The 20,818-nt window shown below is 44.3% G+C and overlaps 1 protein-coding gene across 5 annotated transcripts in view; it reads left to right on the top strand.

The window, feature by feature from the left end:
• The first annotated feature begins 7,770 nt into the window (after positions 1–7,770).
• Positions 7,771–20,818, top strand: part of PROKR1 (prokineticin receptor 1) — a 40,990-nt gene continuing 27,942 nt past the window's right edge. For 4 of the 5 annotated variants that reach the window (XM_084766630.1, XM_084766633.1, XM_084766631.1 and 1 more), the window contains exon 1: positions 7,771–7,907. The gene's annotated coding sequence lies outside the window, so the exon portion shown is untranslated. The remainder of the gene's footprint in view (positions 7,908–20,818) is intronic. The other variant, XM_084766632.1, reaches the window with a different exon arrangement.

Raw genomic sequence — 20,818 nt, forward strand, 5'->3', positions numbered from 1 at the left:
CACACACACACACATACAAGTGGATAAATTCAAAAGTGTTAAAAATACAGAATATTTGTTACTGAATCATACAACTAAAACCAGGAAATTACAAAGTATGGTAGTTAACATTTAAAATTTATAATATACTAACTATATCAATTCAGTAAAACAGAGAAGAAAGACAGTGCAATAAACAGCATACAAACTATGTGTAGCTACTGCCACCGGCAACCCACCGGGGTGATCCCTCTTTGTGTAGTCTATTCCTGCTTTGGAGTTGGCAACTTAGACTAGTGTGAAATGAACTCACCAAAATAACAAGAGAAAAATAAGAGCAGTGATAGGTTAAGAAGGTGTCAAATGACCATGACTGTTTTCCCCACATGCTCCATAGCAGTCATGACTTACCTGCCACCGTGGAGAACTCAGGCAAATGCTTTTCAACTTCTGAATCTGGCCGTAATTAGTGACGCGTTCAGGAATTAATCAGTACCCTCACGTGGGCACATCCTTTCCTGCCGAAAGTTACAAAGTGTGTGCGGTCTGGTTTTTACTGTTGTGCCAGATCTTGGGACCCCCAAAAAGGAGTAGAAAGACTAGAAACCAGTGTAATTGCAAGAGGAATCTTTAATGTTTCATCTCGGGCTGGATCGATTCAACACAAATTCAATAGTATCCAGAAGGGACCCAGGGGCGTTGACCTGGGGACCTTTTATAAGTCCTTTTCCTCCCAATGTCCCTAAAGTGGGGGGAGGGGATCTTAATTTGGTAATCATCTATTGGTTGAGTAACGTAAGGGGGTCTAATGTCCAAAGGTGACAGGCTACAGAAAAAGGCGCCAAGACTGCCCACGGCTTAACTTTCTTTGTTCTCTTTGTTCACCATTGTGTCCTGGCAAGTGTTTGTTTTCTTAGTAACTCTATCTCTGGTGGGGCCCTTCAAGTCAATTTCTAGATAACGCTATCTCTGGTGGGGTTCTTCCTTAAAGCTGTGAGCTCAAATCTCTTTACAGTGGTTTTCCTACCTTTTAAGACTGTTTCTTCAAAGGACTTTGTGGCCTGTAGATAGGCACCAAGGCCATATGTAGTTCTGGTGGCCTTGGTTTTAATGGCAGTTCGGGTGGTTTGCTAGGGAAAGTGAAGGAGAGAAACTTGTTCTTTGGGATCCCAAGTGTGAGATCGGAACAGTCTCGTGAGAGAACAGGTGATGTTAATTCACTAGAAGAGCAACCACCTCGTGCAGGAGCTTAATTGTTGGCAGCTGAAAAGATCCCGTGAACGGACTCTGGGAGGAGATATATAAATAAGCCCAGAACTAGCGGCAGGGTGGATTGGAGACTTGGGATAGTTTTTGCTGTTCATCGCTGCCCTTCAAGACGCTCCCAGAGAGAACCGCTTGAGATAAGGCTTCAGAGCTCTGGCTCCTGCTGAGGCTCTGGGGTCTGGTTACCCCAGGTTCCAGTGGAAGAAATCCTGCGGCTCCTGACCGGAGAATCTTTCCTCGGAACTGATATCCTTAAGGTTTTGTTATTCTGTTCATTAATCCTCATTTCCTACAGTTTTGGTTAATTGGGTTATAACTGACGTAGGCTCAGTCACTAAGTTGTTAATAAAATATTCTGGTTAAGAAAATTGAGTGAGTCTACAGGAAAGGTATCATGTTAGCTCAGGACGGAATGCACTCCCTGGTCTGTCTAACTGCTTGTCTCTTATACCGGGGTTTAGCCAATCTTTTAGGCCTCTCATTCCCCTCCTTCTAAGAGGGAACTTATCTTTAATCCTCAAGATGCAACAGATAACCTATTTCAGTCCTTTAATTGGGAGTATGGACAGAGGTCTCATCTTCTGTAGCTGCTTTGATGCTGGCATAGGGTCGTCATCGGGGGTTAGAAGGGCTGGAAGTTTTAATGTGGGGACAAGATGCAGCAGTTATCTAGCCGGGCTGGCCTGTTTCTCTCAAGCCCCGGGAGGTCAGGGGTCCAGTATTTTGCAGCTCCTGGTGCTTCTTGAAAGCTCCTGTTGAGGATTATGGAGACTAGGAACGTGTAGAGGTCATTAACGGTTTCACCAGTGGCCAGTCTCTGGTACTGTGACTGTAGCACCACTAACTGAATGGTGCTCAGCCTTGTTTAATATATGTTAATAATTTATTTAGTAAGCATGGCCTGAAGGTGACTAACAGTGGTAGAATAATTAACGGGCCCAGGAGGGTGCATATCAAAGTTGTTAGTTTTAAACTATTTTGACTTGGCTTCTCCCTCCCTGCATCTCATTTTTAGACCTTCCCTGACTTTAGTCAAGGCTTCTTTTATAATGCCAGACCTATTGACATTAAAAAAAAAAAGGCGCTTCTCTGAGTGCTGTTCACAACCCTCCTTGTTGTAGGAACACCAAGTCGAGCCCCCTTCTGTTCTGAAGAATCACCTCTGCCAAAAGGTTTTGTTCTAAACCGGAAATGGAGCTCTCTAATCATTGGATGTCCGAGTCTATAGATTCCCTTAATATAATGTTTGTCCTGAAGAACCAGCGAGGAGATGCCTGTTTCTGCCCCTGCAGCCCCTAGTCCTAGGAGCACTGCAAGAGTTATAGCTGTTATGGGCTCTTTTTTGTTTCTCATATGACTTTGGCTAAATGGATCAAAGGCCAGGAGAAACTGCTGGTTGCTGTGATAAATGAGCCATGGAATCAACTGTACTAGCACGCAGTAAGAATCTGAGAGCAGCTTACCATACACACAGGGGGTCAAGCCAGAGGAACAGGCACACCATGCATTGTTAAGGGGGTACCAGATATTGGTCTGTTCCTACCCCAAAAGTAGAGGACTGTTTACAAAGGCTCCCATGGGTGTCTGGAATTGTTCCCACAGAAGTTCCGCTTCTAGACACCAGGTGGAGGGTAAGTCTGGCCTGTGGGAATTGATGCCATCTGCAACTGGTCATATCTGCAGGACTGGTTTACATCAGCTTTTAACAGATCCAGATCTCAGCAGTTTGCAATCCACAGATGATCCCTGGAGGGAATTTGTTAACCAGGTGAAGATCTGCTAAGAAAAATACAGTCTAGAAGACTTGATATACAGATTGGGCAGACACGTTTTTAGCAGGATGAGAAGCATCCTTAAGTCTGTATTTAGAATACAACCAAAGGGAAAGTAAAGTATTAAGCTTGGGACTGATTAATAAGCAGTCAGTGCTCTAGCAGCTTATCAGAACTTTATTGATCATATATGTGTGTGTGTATTTAAACCTGTAACTTGTATTTATGTACCTTAAAACTTTTAAAAAACATCTTTTAACCTTTATTACTTGCACTTACCATTTAAACACTTTCTTAGACCCTCACATACTTTTTTATTACCAACTTTTAAAGACTTTCTTAGACTTTCTAGCATCTATAAAACACCCTTTTATACTTTTTAATATTTTAGATCCTCCTAACTTAAACTTTTATATCTTTAGATCTTATATAAACTTTATATTATTTTTTTCCTCTAGTTATTTGCCAAGGGACACAGGCAGTTGAATACAGCGTGTAGTCATCTAAATGAAGGATTAATAAAAAGTTACATTACCATTTAACATGAAGCCTGTGAGCAAGGCAAGCCTGTTTATTCATCTTTTTAAATAAGAGAAAATACCTAGTACCTAGTAGTTTTAACTAGATAATGAATTGACTAATGTACTGACAGTGGACCTAATTGTCCTCTAGCTGTCAAGCTACCATTAGCTCAGCCACCAATGTTACTAGAGACTTGAGAAGGATAAACTGTAACTTAAATGAATCTATGTATCAGTTAAAATGACAGATATGCCTAGCCAGTTCGCCACCTAGACAATTTTCCCACCCAGGCTCCAGTGGTTTCCTGGTATCATAAGCGTTGGCAATCTGGCCATCAGGTACAAAAGATGAGAGGCTGTTTCTGTGGAAGAAGAACATAAGAGACTGACCTCACCTTGTTTTGAGACAATAACTCTCCAGATATCCAGCTTTTTGTCCACAGTCCGTGCTGGGCCTAGGAGCAGGTGAAGCGTTGGGGTAGTTTCCCCCAGTGATTAGGATACCACAGTCCCACATAGAAGTCCTTTGCCATGCCAAGAATCTTCTCAGAGACCTTGGGCAGTTACTGCTAGGATGTAGGATTCTCTGTCATAATTAGTTTAAATATATTTAATGCCATATTCAGCAGATCTCTGACAAGCTTGAGGGCCAGCATATCTGTGCTCAATCCTTGTCTGTCTTTAGCAGTCTGCTCTAAACTACATCTTACAAACATAAAACAGAATGTTACAATCTATAATCTGCAGACAAGTGTTAGAGGACCACATCTGTCTAATTTTAGTGTATCTGATTTGGTTGTTTTTAGCCATATATTGGCTGATTATTTTAGAAAACATCCATGATTAACTAGAAACCATAATTTTTAATTATCTTAAACAGTTTGTGACAGTAGCTTTTGAAAGGACTGAAGCTGTACATGGTATTTTAAAGAAATGCATAGGTATAACACCTTAAAAAGAATTGATACCTAGAATGTTGTATTTAAAATACAACCTTAATTTTGTATCAATATACAAGGATTTAAACAATAAAAAACCACCTTGGGAATGGGATATTCTTTTCTTAGAATTATTTTATTAACTATCAGACAACTGAGTACCTGATATAGCTGACTAAAAAAATTAATAAATCTTAACTTAAAAGTATCCTTAGAATTACCCATTTTTAAAGTCTGCAAAATAACAGTCTGTTAATCTGAATCAACTTTTATAACAAGTAGAGAGCTCATTAGGACAAAGAAGCTCTAAAATTGTTGTCTTATACCATGTGGCTACCTCAAGATGGTGGAATCACGTGCAGGCTGAAGATACATATGCACATAATGGCTGTTATTTAAAAACATCTGTGTTACAAACATATGTGTATACATATATGCTCTAAACAAGAGTTTGAACTTACATTTTAAACATCATACCCAATAAGCACACTATAAACCTTTCGATAAGAGATCATACTATAATCTTAAGTTATATTGACTGGAGGTACAGCTTTAATACCTTATTAAAGAAACATTGTTTAAAATCTTATCTTTTATAAGTCTAGTTTTAAATACAGGACAAGAATTACATAAAAATCTTGATTTAAAAGTATCTTTGGAGACCTCTTGGCTTAGGTCACTTGTTGTTTAGAATGGCTCCAAATTTAAATTACAAGTTTAAGTTAACCTTTTTGTTACAGATGTTAATGATTTTTAACCATCTTTAATAACCATTAATTTATAACCAAAGTATACAGAACACAGTACATTTTTACATTTAAATAAAATAAGTTAAATCAAACATATAGTGGCCACATATTAATAATTAAGATAGACAAAGACTTCTATACTTTCTCTAGCTGTAATTTCAAGGGAAAACTACCTTGTCACCTGTTGGACCCAATTGATGCCTGCAGGAGCTGGGGCTTTGTAGAGGTGTCCCGAATCAGGTGTGTAAGCTCAATTTTCTTAACAGCTATATTTTATTATGAACTTATTAAACGAGCCTACCTCCCTTACAACCCATCTAACCCAAACAACAGGAAAAGGAGATTAAAGAACACAATAATGAAAGCTTAAGGATATTAGTTCCGAGGAATGATTCTCCTGGTGTTGTCAGTAGGACCTCAGCAAACCAGCAATCCCACCAGAGTTGCTGCTGGGACCTGGAGCAACTGGAACCTGAAGCCTCAGCTACAGTCCAGAGCCTTGAAGCTTTCTCTGGAGCAGTTCTCTGTAGGAGTGTCTCTTGAAGTGTTGATGCACAGCCAAAACAATCCCAAGTCCTCTCTCTCTCCTCTTATTTTGGGCTCATATATGTATATCTCCTCTCAGAGTCTCTACTAAGATGTTTTCATCTGGTAATATCCATGCTCCCCCATGAAGTGGTTCAACTTCTAAGGGGATAAACATCCTGCTCTCTCACTAGCCTGTTCCTCATCCCACACTTGGGATCAACACAAAAACATGTTTATCTCTCCTACACAGGTAACCAACATACCACATTTGGGGGGGGGGGACGTGCAGGCTCTCGACCAGACTGCAAGCTGGAAAAAGCTCTCACCAAGGCTGAACAGCAGCCACCCCAAAGCCCTGCAGTTCCTGTGTCCTCCTGGTGCTTGTTCAGTGGAAGTGGTGGGACATTTAAAAAGACAAGGAGGGAGTAGGCAGCCCTTGGCAACCCTGCTTCACCCCGCTCCAAATGCTGCACGCTCAGGTGTCTCATACCAGCAAGCATCCAACAGCCCCCGTGTTTGTGGCTGGGGCTCCAGGAGGGCCCTCCACCCAGGCTCAGCAGCAACCAAGGGCTCAAGCAGGAAGCAGGAGGCACCAGGCTCAAGCCCCCATGCTTGAGACCTGGCCTATTTCCAGAACTGAGACAATTACAAACAAACAGAAACATAAAAAGAGCACACAAACAGAACTGTACCAGTACGGTGCACAAACAATAAAAATTCAGACCTACAGACTGTTCCACAAGCCAGCAGGCTCTGTTACATTCCTCTAGAAACCTGAACAGTAGCCAGGCTTTCCTTGAAAGGAGCCTGAATTGAGTTTAGGGATATAGATGGAGTCTGTCCCACAGTGCAAGTCTTGGTCTTGTCTAAATAAATAAGATCAATCACCACATATAACCAGACAAACACAAAGCCAGATAACAGATTCCGCCAGGTGAGTGCAGGAGCAACCTGCTTCCTTTTCCCCAGTCAACCAGACTGTCTTGGGGACCCAGCCTTACACGCTTGGGGTGCACTATATCACCCCCTATTGGGACCCAGAATGTCACTCTTGGAACCCAGCAATCCACTCTTGGGGCTGTCTGTCTCCCCCAGGGTCTAGGGCATCCCACCGACCTCCATGGCGGCAGGGTCTTTGACCTCACACAGCCACACATCCGAAAGTTCCACACCTGTTGTGAGCTTAGCTGCTGTGAACACTCACCAGAGGACACAGAACAAAGACACAGGACATGATATTTGGCCAAGACAACACACACCTGGCTTTAGATCCTCCGGATTTGGGGTTCCTGGGGCTTTTGGGGGTATCCCAGATGAGCTCCAAGATGTTGTGCCAGATCTTTAGACCCCCCCCAAAAGGAGCAAAATGACCCCAAACCACTGTCATTGCAAGAGGAATCTTTAATGTTTCATCTCGAGCTGGGTCACGCCCGACACCAATTCAATAGTATTGAGAAGCGAACCTGGGGCGTTGATCTGGGGACCTTTTATAAGTCCCGTTCCAAAAGTAAATAAAGTCCCTTCCCTCCCAATGCCCCTAAAGCAGGGAGTCCTAGTTTGGCAATCTTCTATTGGTTGAGTAAAATAGGAGCTGTAATGTCCAAAGGTGACAGGCCACAGAAAAAGGCGCCAAGACTGCCCATGGCTTAACTTTCTTTGTTCTCTTTGTTCACCATTTTGTCCTAGGAAGTGTCTGTTTCCTTAGTAACCCTATCTTGTAAAGAAAAGTTGTTTTTCAACCCTGGCCACTGGGTACCTTCCAAGATGGCCTCAGGGCTGTTCTATACTTTCTGAGAAAAACCACACCCTCATACCTGTCCTGAACACCTGACAGCACATGATGTCCCAAGCTGAGCTCTTGCCCCCTCAGGGATAAAATAACTAGTAACCAATCATTTTAAAGGGCATTCTTAAGAACCAATCATGGTCCACCAACTCTGCTTAACCAATTCTGCTTCTGTAAGAGTATAAAAGACCCAAGCTTTGCTTATTCGGGGTCTCCAGCTCAATAGAGCTTGGTAGACCCTGTTGCAACGGATCAATAGAGCATCCCCTGCTGTTTGCATCGGACTGGACTCTCATGCCTCACTGGACTCAAAGAAGTAGGACCTAGGCTAGCCTCCGGGTCTTACAACCTCAGGTGGGGCCCTTCAGGTCAGTTGCTAGGTAACACTTATCTCTGGTGGGGCTCTTCCTTGCAGCGATGAGCTCAAATCACTTTACAGTGGTTTTCCTACATTTTAAGTCTGTTTCTTCAAAGAACTTTGTGACCCTTAGATAGGCCATACGTGGTTCTGGGGGCCTTGGTTTTAATGGCCGTCCGGGTGGTTTGCTAGGGAGCGGTATATCATGTTAGCTCAGAAGGAAATCACTCCCTGGTTACTCCCTGGGTCTGCTTAACTGCTTGTCTCTTATATCAGGGGTTAGCCAACTTTAAAAATCTTTTAGGCCTCTCATTATCTTGTGCTTTGAGCTTGCTTTAAGGCCCCACTAAAGTCACTGCCATGGAGAACTGGCTTCTTGTTTGCTAGCTTTGCTACCGAATAGGAAGCTGCCATGAAAAGGTAAGATGGATGCCCACTTGGCACCATTCCTTTGATGCCAATAAATGAAGTATTTTGAAAGAGGAATTTCTGATTAGAGATACAAAGACCCATTATGCTAATTGTAGCCGATTTCCCCTGGCATCAAATGTCTCCCTGCTTCTGTTACTGGCAGTGACTGACGGCTGGCTTCATCAAAGTCAAGCACTTTGCTTTCCTTGACCTTTACCAAGAAACAAATTTTTGAGCACTGCACATAAATGGGTTGTTTAATGTGGGGAGAATAATATGTGCATCATTCCTGGCAGCGAGGAGATCTGATTAGCTGTGCCATCCATATCCCACTCCAGAGTGGCATGGGAGGTGGCTGGGTTGTCACAGGTCTCATCCCAGCCAGCACATGCTCGTCTCTGGTTGAGGTGAAGAGGCTTGTGGCTAACCACTGCTCTCGAGTGATTCCCAAGTCCGTTTGTCTGAATCGTCCCTGTGGGTTACAGTTTTCTTTGGGCTGGTTGAGTTGAACAAATTCATTACTCCCACCCCACCCCCTTTTCCCCTGCTTCCTGCGCCCTCTCCCGGGAAGACTGGGTAGTGCAGCGGCTGAGCTGCCATGCCCTTTTGGCTCCGATTGTACTTTATTAGGAATTTATTAAAGGCACGAGCCTCCCTTACCACCCGACTACCCTAATTAGGAGGGAAAGGAGAGCAAGAATGAAGCCTTCTGGGGATCAGTTCCGTGGGGCAATTCCCCTGGCGTAATTCTCAGGAGTCTTGCAGATCTGACAGAAGCAGCCGCACCAACGAGCACTGAACTTGGTGAGCTTCCTGTCACCGCTGCTGTCCGAGTCCTCCTATTCCCCGCACCACGTGGTTGGGCAAGAATCTCCCCTCGCTCTCTCCAGTTCCCTCCTCCCATCGATGGTTGTTTGCAGTACAACAGCCCAGCTGGTTTGTCTTGGGCTGATGTGGCTCCTCTGAGTCTATCTCAGGCGTTTACCAGTGTGTAGAGACAAAGTCTCCGTGGGGTGGCATCCAGAGACTGTTTTCACCTTGGGCCCAGACTAAGGCAAGATTACATTCTCTTCACAATGCCCTCTGAGGTGTGGCCTGCTGACTACTGTAGTTCAGACCTCGCAAGGGTGAGGCAGAGGACTGCCCGAGTGTCCAGCATTCGCTTGTTACCTGGTGTGGCGCCCGAGCCACTCAGCGGCTTTTTACTTGTATTATCTAAAGCCGTCTCTATGAGTCCTCTTTCGCTTACTGTGTGGTCTTTGACATTCTGACTTATCTTCTAAAGTCCTTAGAAAATTGCCTGCGGGAAAAATTTCCCCTCCACACCAGGATTAGTTGGGCTATTCCAGAACCCACTAGGGCAATTTACCCACCTGGTTGTCATCTCCTGGCACTGGTGAGTGAGCTTCGTCTGTGGGTGGCAGCCTCCTCTCTGAACAGCATCCAGGAAAAGTAGTCAGGGTTTTCAGAAGCATGTGCTCAGAGGTGCAGGTGTCCCTGTGAGTCAGCCATGTGCCAGGAGTCCAGCCATGCAGCTTCCTAACATTCGGAGGCACTAATGATTTAGAAGCAAATTATTTTTCAAATGAATTTTAATAACTAATAAGTTAATTATATTCTATTAGGAGATGTGTAAAGTTGTTTTCAAACTGATTTTTCAAAAATAAAGATTAAAACAAGTCTATAGATACAAATAATTTATCAAAACTGGATATTCTGAGCTAAATGACATTAGTATATTTATTCTTTGTAATTTAGTAAGGTTCTTGTACTTTAGTCAGTTCCTTAACTGTTTTTTGTTCTGTGACATGAGTATTTTACTGAGGAATACACTTATGGCCTTAGCTTTATGTCTTCATTGTATGGGAAACCAACTAGAAATCATTTTACTTTTCTTCAAAGAACACAAGGTTGTTAGTGGATGAAATACCTACTGCAGATGCTGAGGTATCCAGAGACCTTAGAGAAAACTGTGCTAAATAGAGCTATCCCAAATATATTTAGTTTTGTATTGATAGGGCGCTATGTCAACTCAAATATTTTTAGAACCACTGTCTTGTGTCTCCACTCTGAATGTCTTTCTATCATCTATTTTTATACAATAGACTCATCAGATATATGTTCAGCAAAGGACAGTAGATGCATTAAAAATCGTAAATCTACTCAATTTCATCCAATTCCAGCACATTTATGTGATTATAAATAGGCACTCCATCACTGTTTCTTCTTAGAAGGACCAAAAAGCTGCAAGACACAAAGAAAACAAAACGAGGCAACGGCAGTCCTCCCAGTCTATAATTATATCAAATCTAAGTAAGATTAAAGCCCCCATCAATGTAGGTGCACAGGTATTGCTACACTGGGATACAGAGTCCTCTGGGTGGATGCCCACCGGTGCTATAGCAGGATCATGTGGTAGATTTCTTTCCAGCTTCTTGGAGGAGCCTTCACACTGATCTCCATAGTGACTGAACCAGTTTGCGTTCTGACCAGCAATGAGTAAGTGTTCCTCTCTGTTTACAATACCCAGGACAGAAACAGCCTAGATGCCCATCAGCTGATAATGGATCATGCAAATGCACTACATTAGCACAGCACAGTATTATTCAGCTGTTAAGAAAAATGACATGCCGGGCGTGGTGGTGCACACCTGTAATCGCAGCCCTTGGGAGGCAGAGGCAGGTGGATCATTGTGATTTCGAGCCCAGCCTGAACTGCAAAGAGAGCCCAGCACAGCCAAGGCTAACCCAGAGAGACCCGTCTCGAAAAAACAAAAAACAAAAACAAAAACAAAAAAACAAAAAGAAAAGAAAAGAAAAGAAAAATGACATTAAAAATTCTCTGAATCCTTTTATCACCCTGTATAAAGCAGTCCTTTTTTTGAAACATATGGCTGCTGGCATGAGAGACATGTCTGACGTTGTCTCTTTTTCAGTATCATCATCATCTTCTTCTTCTTCTTCTTCTTCTTCTTCTTCTTCTTCTTCTTCTTCTTCTTCTTCTTTCCTCTTCTTCTTTCCAAGACAAGGTCTCTCTGAGTCTTGGCTGTCCTAGACTCACTTTGTAGACCAGGCTGGCCTTGAACTCATAGCGATGCGCCTGCCTCTGCCTCCCGAGTGCCAGTACGTGCTTCTTGATGGATGCTGTCTTCTCTTTGCTTAGTGCCTTCTAACTTTAGGACCCTGGGGAGTTTCAGCTAGTCCAGCATTAGCCAGCGTGATTATTCCCATGGAGAAGGTACCTCGCCAGCGATGTGTTACTTGCATAGATGTTTGCTCATAGATGTTGGAAGCTCTAGGTACTGTGAAATGCTGGCCAGGGTTATGGCTTGGCCCCAGACACCTAAAGGGCTTTTCATGCAGGCAACACAGGTTAGAATACTTGATGCGGGGGAGGGCTTCCGGAGGGCTGATAGAGATGGGAGGTGACTAATGAGTTCACTGCTGAGAAGGTAACTACAATGTAGCGAGCCCAGCTACAGAATAGCACTCTCCTTTCATTCTGACAAGGAGAATCTGCAAATGTATTCTGTGATGGAGAATGTATTAAATTTCGTCCTCTTATTGGCCCTCTATCTTATGAGAGGTAACTATGCTTTAAACAAAGATTAACAGGCATCCCTCAGACATTATGCATGTAGTGTGGTGTTACCAGAACACAAACTGCTACTCTTGCTTGATTTGAAATCTTTTCTCAGAATGGGAAAATCAGAAAGGGACAAAAATTGGCAAGGAAAGAATATGGAACCAGAGGGGGAAAGCCATGTAACCCAGACTTCTGCCCTGCCCACCCACCACTCCTTATTCAATGTTGACTTGTGGTATGAACTCCATTTCCGTTAGGTGACAATTTGAGTAACAATGGGGCGTCTGTCTGGTTGGTTGATTTACCTTACATGTTTTGGGAGTACAGGCTTCCCAGTGCCAATCTTTCCATTACTTTATACTCGTCATATAAACTCTTTCTATTATTACAGTCTAAAGCATTTTCTAATTTCTAATTTCCACAGTGGCGCTTTCTCAGGACGTCCATGGGTTTAAATATGCTGCTACACTTAAAGGTCCAGGTGCCGTGTGCTAAGATCTTATATTGGTGCCGCCTGTCATCCAGAGTCTAGAACCCTCTGTAAGCTGAGAAAACTGATGAGCTGAAAAGAAACTTGTTGATCACCTCTGAGGTATGTGGAACTAAGGACTGTGTTTTCTATGTGCATCACCAAACAGTAACCAATACAAGATTGCTACTCATTACATAATAATTTGTGTTGATAAAGTTGTGAGGGGCAAAGACTAGAACGCAGTTCAAATGGGAGGCTGGCTATCTACCCAAAGTTGGTCAAATGCCATGTTTTCACTCTCTCTGGAATAAGCTCTGGTGTTGGTGCTGGAAAGATGAAATGGCACTTTGCCCTAACCTAATTGTGCGAACACCCATCCTTCTGCACTGCCCATGGACCTTCCTGCTTTTGAAGTGACTCTTCTTCTGAGTACTGACTGTCCCGATCGGAGTCCAGCAAGTGTTCGGCAAGTATTTCTCGATTGACAACCTGAAAGAGAAGTGATGTGCCTCGTCTGTCGATCCTATTTATAGACCCGTGTGTTTGAGGCTAGTGTATACAAACAGCTGAGCAGTTGATAGACAGCACTGGAATCCAGGGTAAGTATTTGCAAAGGTGACGTCCTTTGAGCTCTGAGGCCCCAGGTGTGCTGCAGCGGAGACTCGGATGAGCAGAGATGGGGTGGTCGTCGAGTCTGAAGCTGTAAAGGGCCTGTAATGGGGTGTGGCAGCAGTTCCCCTGGAGGGACAGCAGGCGCCCATCCAGATTCGCGCTCTTGGGTAGAGAGAATCCATATTTTCATGTCTCTCTGAGGGAAAAGGCCCTGGTGTTACACGCAAGCAGGATGGGAGTCCAGATGGCACAGTGCTTGGAAAGTGCCGAGGGCAGTCCCCGGAATCACCAGCAGTGAAGACAGGAGCTAAACTATGTTGTGTATTCTAAACCTCGTGCATTACGAGAAGTCTAAGCTAGGCCAAAAAGACCAAAAGGAAGGATGAAAGGGAAGGACCGAAAAGGCCGTCCCCAACTCGTGAATCAGGGGTTAATAAACCCTGGGAGTCGTAAAGGGGAGATGCCAGGATATGGCTTCTGTTTGTAGTAACTATCTTGAGAGCCTTGTCTCAAGAAGGGGAAACAGGGGCCGGGCGTGGTGGCGCACGCCTTTAATCCCAGCACTCGGGAGGCAGAGGCAGGCGGATCGCTGTGAGTTCGAGGCCAGCCTGGTCTACAAAGTGAGTCCAGGATGGCCAAGGCTACACAGAGAAACCCTGTCTCGAAAAACAAAAACAAAAACAAACAAACAAAAAGAAGAAGAAGAAGAAGAAGAAGAAGAAGAAGAAGAAGAAGAAGAAGAAGAAGAAGAAGAAGGGGAAACAGCCCTTGGTAATGCGGAGGTGGCTGTGGAGGTTTTATCAGAGCAGGACCAGGTCTGTGACACCTCTTACCAGATGGGATTTAGGAGCCCTCTGAGATCAAAAGGGAGTCACCCCGCCCCGAATGACAAATCTGAGGAGGTGGACTTCGACCTTGCCCAGCAATGGCCTACACAAAGGTATTGGAATAAGCCCACATGTCCACTGGCAAAGCCTCCTGGAGCATCCCGGTGAAGACAGTTTCCTTTTGTTTTGAATTCAGGTGCAGCTGACAGTCAGAGGTTCATTTTGCTGTATTTTATGAAAGAGATTTCAGCCATGCCTCTCACTGTTATCATCAAATCATGCCGCCCCCCCCCCCCACTTAAGGCATTTGTGGGTTTTCGCCTCTGTCCAGGCTTACAGATTCTAACCAGATTCTAGGGGGCATTCTAGGGTAAGCCTCCACTTACCAAATACTGCCCTCTGAATAGTCAAGGTTAAATACATGTTCCTTTTCCCTTCACGCTACCACTGGATACTTTCCATAGCTATCCCAAGTTAGTTTCCGTTGTCTAGTTTTATCTACAGTTTTGATTGCATTGTTGATAAAATGAATTTATATTTATACTCATTAAAATCATTAAAGTGCCAATATACAAAACAATGTTTATTTATATCAAAAAAAAAAAAAGGAACTTGTGAACTCAGTTCACGGCAGTTAAATGAATCATGCCGGAGACAGTCATCCTGAGTGAGGCAACCCAGACAGGCGAATGTCATGTCTTTTCTCTCATTGGTGTGTATTGGCTTTGACTCTTCAGATATGTGTGTTCCATTTGGAATGCCTGTAAAGATCGGGGCCTTAGTAAAGGGGCTTGGGGTAGACTTCAAAGAAGGGCAGTTACAGTGAAATGATTGAAAGGGTTAACAGCCAAAGGTAAGAGCCCACGCTGGGGCCACTGTACATAGGAACCCACAATGCTGAGTCTGCATGCACGAGACCCACACACTCAAGCCTGACAGAGGTCTAGCTCGCAGGATAGAGGTGGATGCAGAGACCCAGCCTAGACAAGGAGCTATGGACGGCTGACGGGTGCGGAGAGGGGAGGGTGGGGGAGCTTTATCTAAGGGTGTGGCTGGCCCCTTGCTGGTTGATCATGCTGCAGCAAAGGCCACACATCCACATTGTAGTGATGGGATAAAAGGTTTGCGTGGGCAGGGAAGGGGAAAGGGATATGAGAGTAACGGGGGAGTAAATAGGATTGAAGTGTATGAACTTTGCAAAGAACTACTACAAACAAGAAAAAAATAAAATTCCTTATCAAAACTCACTTCATAGTTAAGGATATTAAAATGAGTAGGCTGCTTGGTGGCAGAACACTTGCCTAGCATTTGGAAGGCTATAGGTTTGATCTTCAGCATAGAAGAAAGGAATAGGTAGAAAAAGATATCCCACAAAATCATAAACATATACTAATACTACACAAAATATGCTTTAAGTTAAAGACTGTTATAAGACAAGCGAGGATATCATGTAATGATTAAAAGACTAACTTACCATGAAGGTGAAATAATTATGAGCATAAATATACCTCATGTTCATGTATTATGCATGTGTGTTATACATCAGAGCCCCTAAGTGTATAAAACAAATGTTGATGAAATTGTAGGGAGCATCAGATAGACAGACAAAAAAACGGCAGGAAACGTTAATGCTGGCTCTCTGATAATGAATGAGTCACCTCATAGAAGCTCAAGAGGCAAGCCGGGATGCAGACAACAGCAAAGGCAGTTAGCGCTAAGGAGCATGTAAGGAGCATCCGCCCAACAGGAGGAGTGTGCACATTACCCTCAGGTGCACACGGAATGTCCTCCAAGGTAGACCACATACTAAACCACAGACAACTCTCAGCAAAGCAAGACGATGGCATGAAACTAGACATTACTAGCATCTAGAAACTGGACAGACAGCAGGAACGTTGGCAGTTGAGCAGCACGCCTCTTAACAACCAAGTGACTCAAGAGAGAGTAGAAAAGATCTGAAGAAGATGAGAAGGAAGCAACAGATTGGGTTGCGGGATAAAACCGGCACCAAGAAGGAAGTTTACAGCACCTTAACACACACATTAAATGAAAAGCATCCACTTACACTGTATAGAACAAGAGAAAGATGAGCTCGAAACTAAGACAGGAAATAATTAAGACTGGAAAAAGACATATAAAATGCGAATAGAAAGCAATGGAGACATCAAGGCAAGAATTGGTTCTTTGTAAATATCAACGTCATTAGAACATTAGCTGGGTTATGAGGAATAGGGAGGATCCAAATAACTAAAGGCCAAAGGAAAACAGGGGACACTGCAACTAATTTTACAGGATTTCAAGGGGTTGTAAGTTTATGTCAACTGGCTACCCAGCAAAGAATGGGATAATTTCTACACGTACAATCTCCCTAGAGTTTGACTACATATATAACTTGCCAGAGGTGGGTGTAAGGTGGGAGGGGTGTGTGCAGGGTGGGGGGTGAGGGGTGGGGTGGGGTGGGTGGAGCCAGTTATGAAGTCAAAGAAAAGCTCAGGGCCCACTGTTCCCCAACTGTAAACTCCTTCTGATACCAGAGCCAAACACAAGAAAACATTTGCCTTCAATGTCCTCAATATAGATGCAGACAGAAAAAAACACTTGACAAAATTCTATGCCTTTTTATGAAAAAAAAATTATGAAAGAAGAAACCTAAAGAAATCACATGAGCATAATATAGACTACACGGGAAAACCAGATAGCTAATATCATAGCCCAAGAGGAATAATAAGACAAGAGACCCTACTTTCATCACCTGGGCTCCCCTGAAAGTCCTAGACAGAAAGCAGACAAGAAAAATGGAGAAAGGGCAGAAAAAATTAAAAAGGAAGAATCATTTCTATTTGCTGAAAGCATATGTAAATCCCTTAAAAATCATACATTCACATACATGTGCTCACGTGAGTGCAGGGACATATACACAATCCTGTTCTAGCCCATATACAAGTCGGCAAAAGTTAGAAACTGGCACCAGGCGTGGTGGCGCACGCCTTTAATCCCAGCACTCGGGAGGCAGAGGCAGGCAGATCGCTGTGAGTTCGAGGCCAGCCTGGTCTACAAAGTTAGTCCAGGACAGCCAAGGCTACACAGAGAAACCCTGTCTCAAAAACAAAACAAAACAAAACAAAAAAACACAAAAAAACACAAAACAAACAAACAAACAAACAAAAGTCAGAAACTGAAACATGCAAAATTCATCTTCTCTTCATCAAGATAGAATAATCTAAGAAGGACGTTAAGGAAATAATTCAGCTTAGTATCCAAAATAATAAAATACTTTTAAACACAGGCAAGTGACGTATGCAGTGAAAGCTATAAAACATGCTGAGTGGGGCTAAACAGGACACAAGATCATGGAAAGACACTGGAGGATCTAATGTTGCACAGAATGTCATGCTTTCCGAAAGGACCCACAGGGTCAACAGAAACCCTACAGCACTTCTGGAGGTGTGACACCACCTCACACTTATTAGGGTGGCGAGCATGAAACAAAACCAAACCCAGAAACTGACAAGTGTTGGAAAAGATGTGGAAAACCTGGAACCTTTGTCGTCTACGGGAGGGCTGAGTGCTGCGGCCACTGGGCTGAACTGAAAGTATGGGTTCCCCGTGACTCACAAATGCCACTTTGAACACAGCCAGAGGAGCTGAAAGGAAGATTTCAAAGCTGTGTTCACAGATGCATTCATCACAATTGCCAAAAGGGTCAGGCGGCTCATGTGCCCAGCAGGGGGCTGGAAAGGCAGTGAGGTGCGTGTCTTCAGTGGAGTCTTACTCAACATAAACAAAAGGAAAGCTTGGACGCAGGCGACATCACAGGAAACTTGAGGGTGCTGTGCTAAGTGCAATGACCCGTCATAAAATAAGCGTAGAATTCCATGAAGGAGCTGTAGGAACCAAATTCACAGAGGTTGAGAAGCAGAAGGCATGGATGGAGTGGGAAACAACTAATTTCAGGTACAGAGTTTCAGCTTTGCCAGAGGAAAAAGTCTGCGGGTCAGCTACCAAACAGACAACACACAAGCAAGCAGTTTGTGTCACTGAGCAGTGCACTTAGAAGTGTCGAAAGTGGAAGTTTTTCGTGCTGTGTGGTGTTTGTTTTGCCACATTTTAGACCAAGATTCTTTTCATGGTATTCCAAAGTACCCTCAGAGTTAAAACTGTGTTGTTTGATTTTTTCCCCTCTTTTCAGTTCTTTTAGCTTTTCCCAATAGGTAAATGAATGTTTCTGTTTAGGTAGGGCCTTTGCTTTTAGTAACCTGCAATTCTCTTAAAGCTACAAAATTTAAGTAATTTTTTCATAGTCATTGAGGACATCAACTGAAAATTTTAAATTGCTTATACTCAAAGAGAAGCCGAAAATGTAGAGAAATTTAAATTTCAATATAACTATAAGATACATTAGTTGAAAAATACTTCTTCAAAGGCATAAACGTATCTAAAATCTGACTGACAACAGAACCCATGAAGCGAGGAGCTATCTTTAAAGACACCCCCGGTATGTCCTCACTTATAAGCGGACATCAGCCATATAGTACAGGACAACCAGACTACAGATCACGGACCCAAAGAAGCTAAGTAACAAGGAGGGCCCAAGGGAGGTGCTCCTGGAATCTCACTCCGATGGGGAAATAGGACAGACAGTGGAAGAGGAAGCAGGGAGGGAGCTGGATAGGAGAGGGGGTGGGGAGCGATATGAGGAGGGGGTGCAGATGTGCCGAGAGCGGGGGGCGGTCAGTTTGAGGACCTGGAGAGAAAGGGGAAACTGAAGGCAGGGGCATCACTGAGACAAGCGAGTCCTGCAACTGGGTAGACGACAGGGAGGACATGGGGCTGTCTCTAGCTGAGCCTCCTAGCAGCAGGGGACAGGAGACTGAGGAGGCCACCTTCTGGTCAGGCAGGACCTATAGTAGTGGGAGGGGAACACCAATCTACCTATAAAATCTTCTAACCAAAATTTACCCTGCCTACAAGATGTGCAGAAATAAAGGTAGAGTTGAAACTGAGAGAGTGGCCAACCAATGCCTGGCCCAAGCTGAGACCCACCCGTGGGAGGGAGCCAACCCGCGACACCATTAACGACACCCTGATAGCTTTACAGACAGGAGCCTAGCTTAGCCATTCTCTGAGAGGCCCCCTAACTCCGCCAACAGCTGATCTGATCAGATGCTGAGACCCACAGCCAAGCATTAGGCTGAGCTCGGGGAGTCCTGTGGAAGAGTGGGAGGGAAGGACAGAAGGACCCAGAGGGGACAAGAACGCTGCAAGAAGATCAACAGAGTCAACTAACCTAGACCCATGGGGGCTCACAGAGGTGGAAGCACCAACCGAAGAGCCTGCGTGGACTGGCCCTAGGCCCCCTACACATATGATGGGCAGGTTGATCTTCATGTGGGTCCCCCGGTAAGGTAAGTGGGTGCTGTCTAGGACATGGACTCTGTTGCCTGCTTCTGAGTACTTTGTCCTAACCGGGCTGCCTGGCCCGGCCTCAGTGGATGAGGAGGAGCTCGGTCCTGATTTGACTGGATGTGCTGGGGTAGGTTGGTGGGAAGGGCTCCCCTTTTCTGAGGACAAGGGGACAGGGGATGGGGAAGAGAATGGGAGGGAGGGACCGGGAGGAGAGGAGGGAGGAGCCTACTATCGGGATGCAAAGTGAACACACACATGACAAATGAATTTTTAAAAAGTAACCACCTCTTGTTCTGACCTTATTACTTACTTTTTCCTAACATTTACAAAAAATATCTAGTGCTTTACTTTGCCAAAATCAAGTTCCAGAAGCTTTACTATGTCACAGAGTGACCAAAGCCAAGGCTGATTCTTTGTTGGAATCATCTTGGACTGTTCATTCAGTTGAAATCATGTGATAGTACCGATATAAAATGCTTCTAAGGTAAATTTATTTTACAAGTGGGGCAATAATTATTGCCTCAGTTGATTGTCGACACTAAAAAAAAAAAATGAGGAAGTAGAGCAATTTAGCCTAGGAGGATGATTGATTGATATCTCGTCCCATAGAGCACTTAGGGCGCTTGCCCAGCACCTCTGAGGTTCACTTCTAGGACTCCTCCCCCGCCAAAATCACGGCAGCCCTTCTAAAGTAACTTCTGATGGTTGCACACGTGCTAATGCTTTTTGTGGCATATTCGTGTCTTCTAGCCTTGTGTGCTCCTGAGGAAAAATCACAGCTTGAAACATCTCAAAGGCCACTGATGGCTGGCTTGCCAAGAAGCCAGCGCAGAGGCCCACGCTGAGCACCTTCCAACTTCTGTTGGAGGACCTGAAGGGAAGAGGTGGCCGGAGTCTATCTGCACCTGCTCCTGACGGCTCCTCCTACTCACGTGCGACCTCCCAGGCAGGCATTTGAGTGGGCGATTCCTGCTTCTAGAATATTTTACTGCCTAGCCCCAGTCAGGCAGAATTTTGTTTCTAATTCTTTGATTTCTCTGGACAGTTTCAAAGACCTCAGTATGTACCAACCGATGTTCTCAGCTTCCTGTGGCAGACTTGAGGTCCTCTTCCTTCCCGCCATGCAAGTTTAGAAGTTTAGCTCCTAGAGGGAGGCACAGGAATGTGGACCAAGATTCATACTTGGCCTGAGACTGCTTCTTACACCAAGGGCTAGCAGAGCAGAGGTGGTTTACAGTCGGAAAGACATCTTTGTGTTGAGAGTCCCCAGGTCCCGTGGAATGAAGCTTAGGTCTAAAGGGTCAGATGGGCTCCTGTTTCAGGCGTGGCCTTAGCAGCAACGGATGCAGACGCTCCTAAGACAGAGTCTTTGCCTTGAAATGCACACTCGCAACACTGAGAGCAAATGAAGGGAAAGACATATTAGTTCAGGAGATGCCAAGCAAACGCCAAGAAAGGAAAAGGCGAGAGAAATACAGGCAGGCATCGGGAGACAGAGCTGTTTGGACAGAGAGGAGGCACGTGGGCAAAGGTGGATGACCAGGCTATCTGGGGACATGGTGTGTGTGTATGTGTGTGTGTGGGGGTGGGGGGGGGCTGTTCCAAGCA

The sequence above is a fragment of the Acomys minous genome (assembly GCF_964271855.1).
Source record: "Acomys minous genome assembly, chromosome: 17".
In the NCBI taxonomy this organism is placed as follows: Eukaryota; Metazoa; Chordata; class Mammalia; order Rodentia; family Muridae; genus Acomys; species Acomys minous.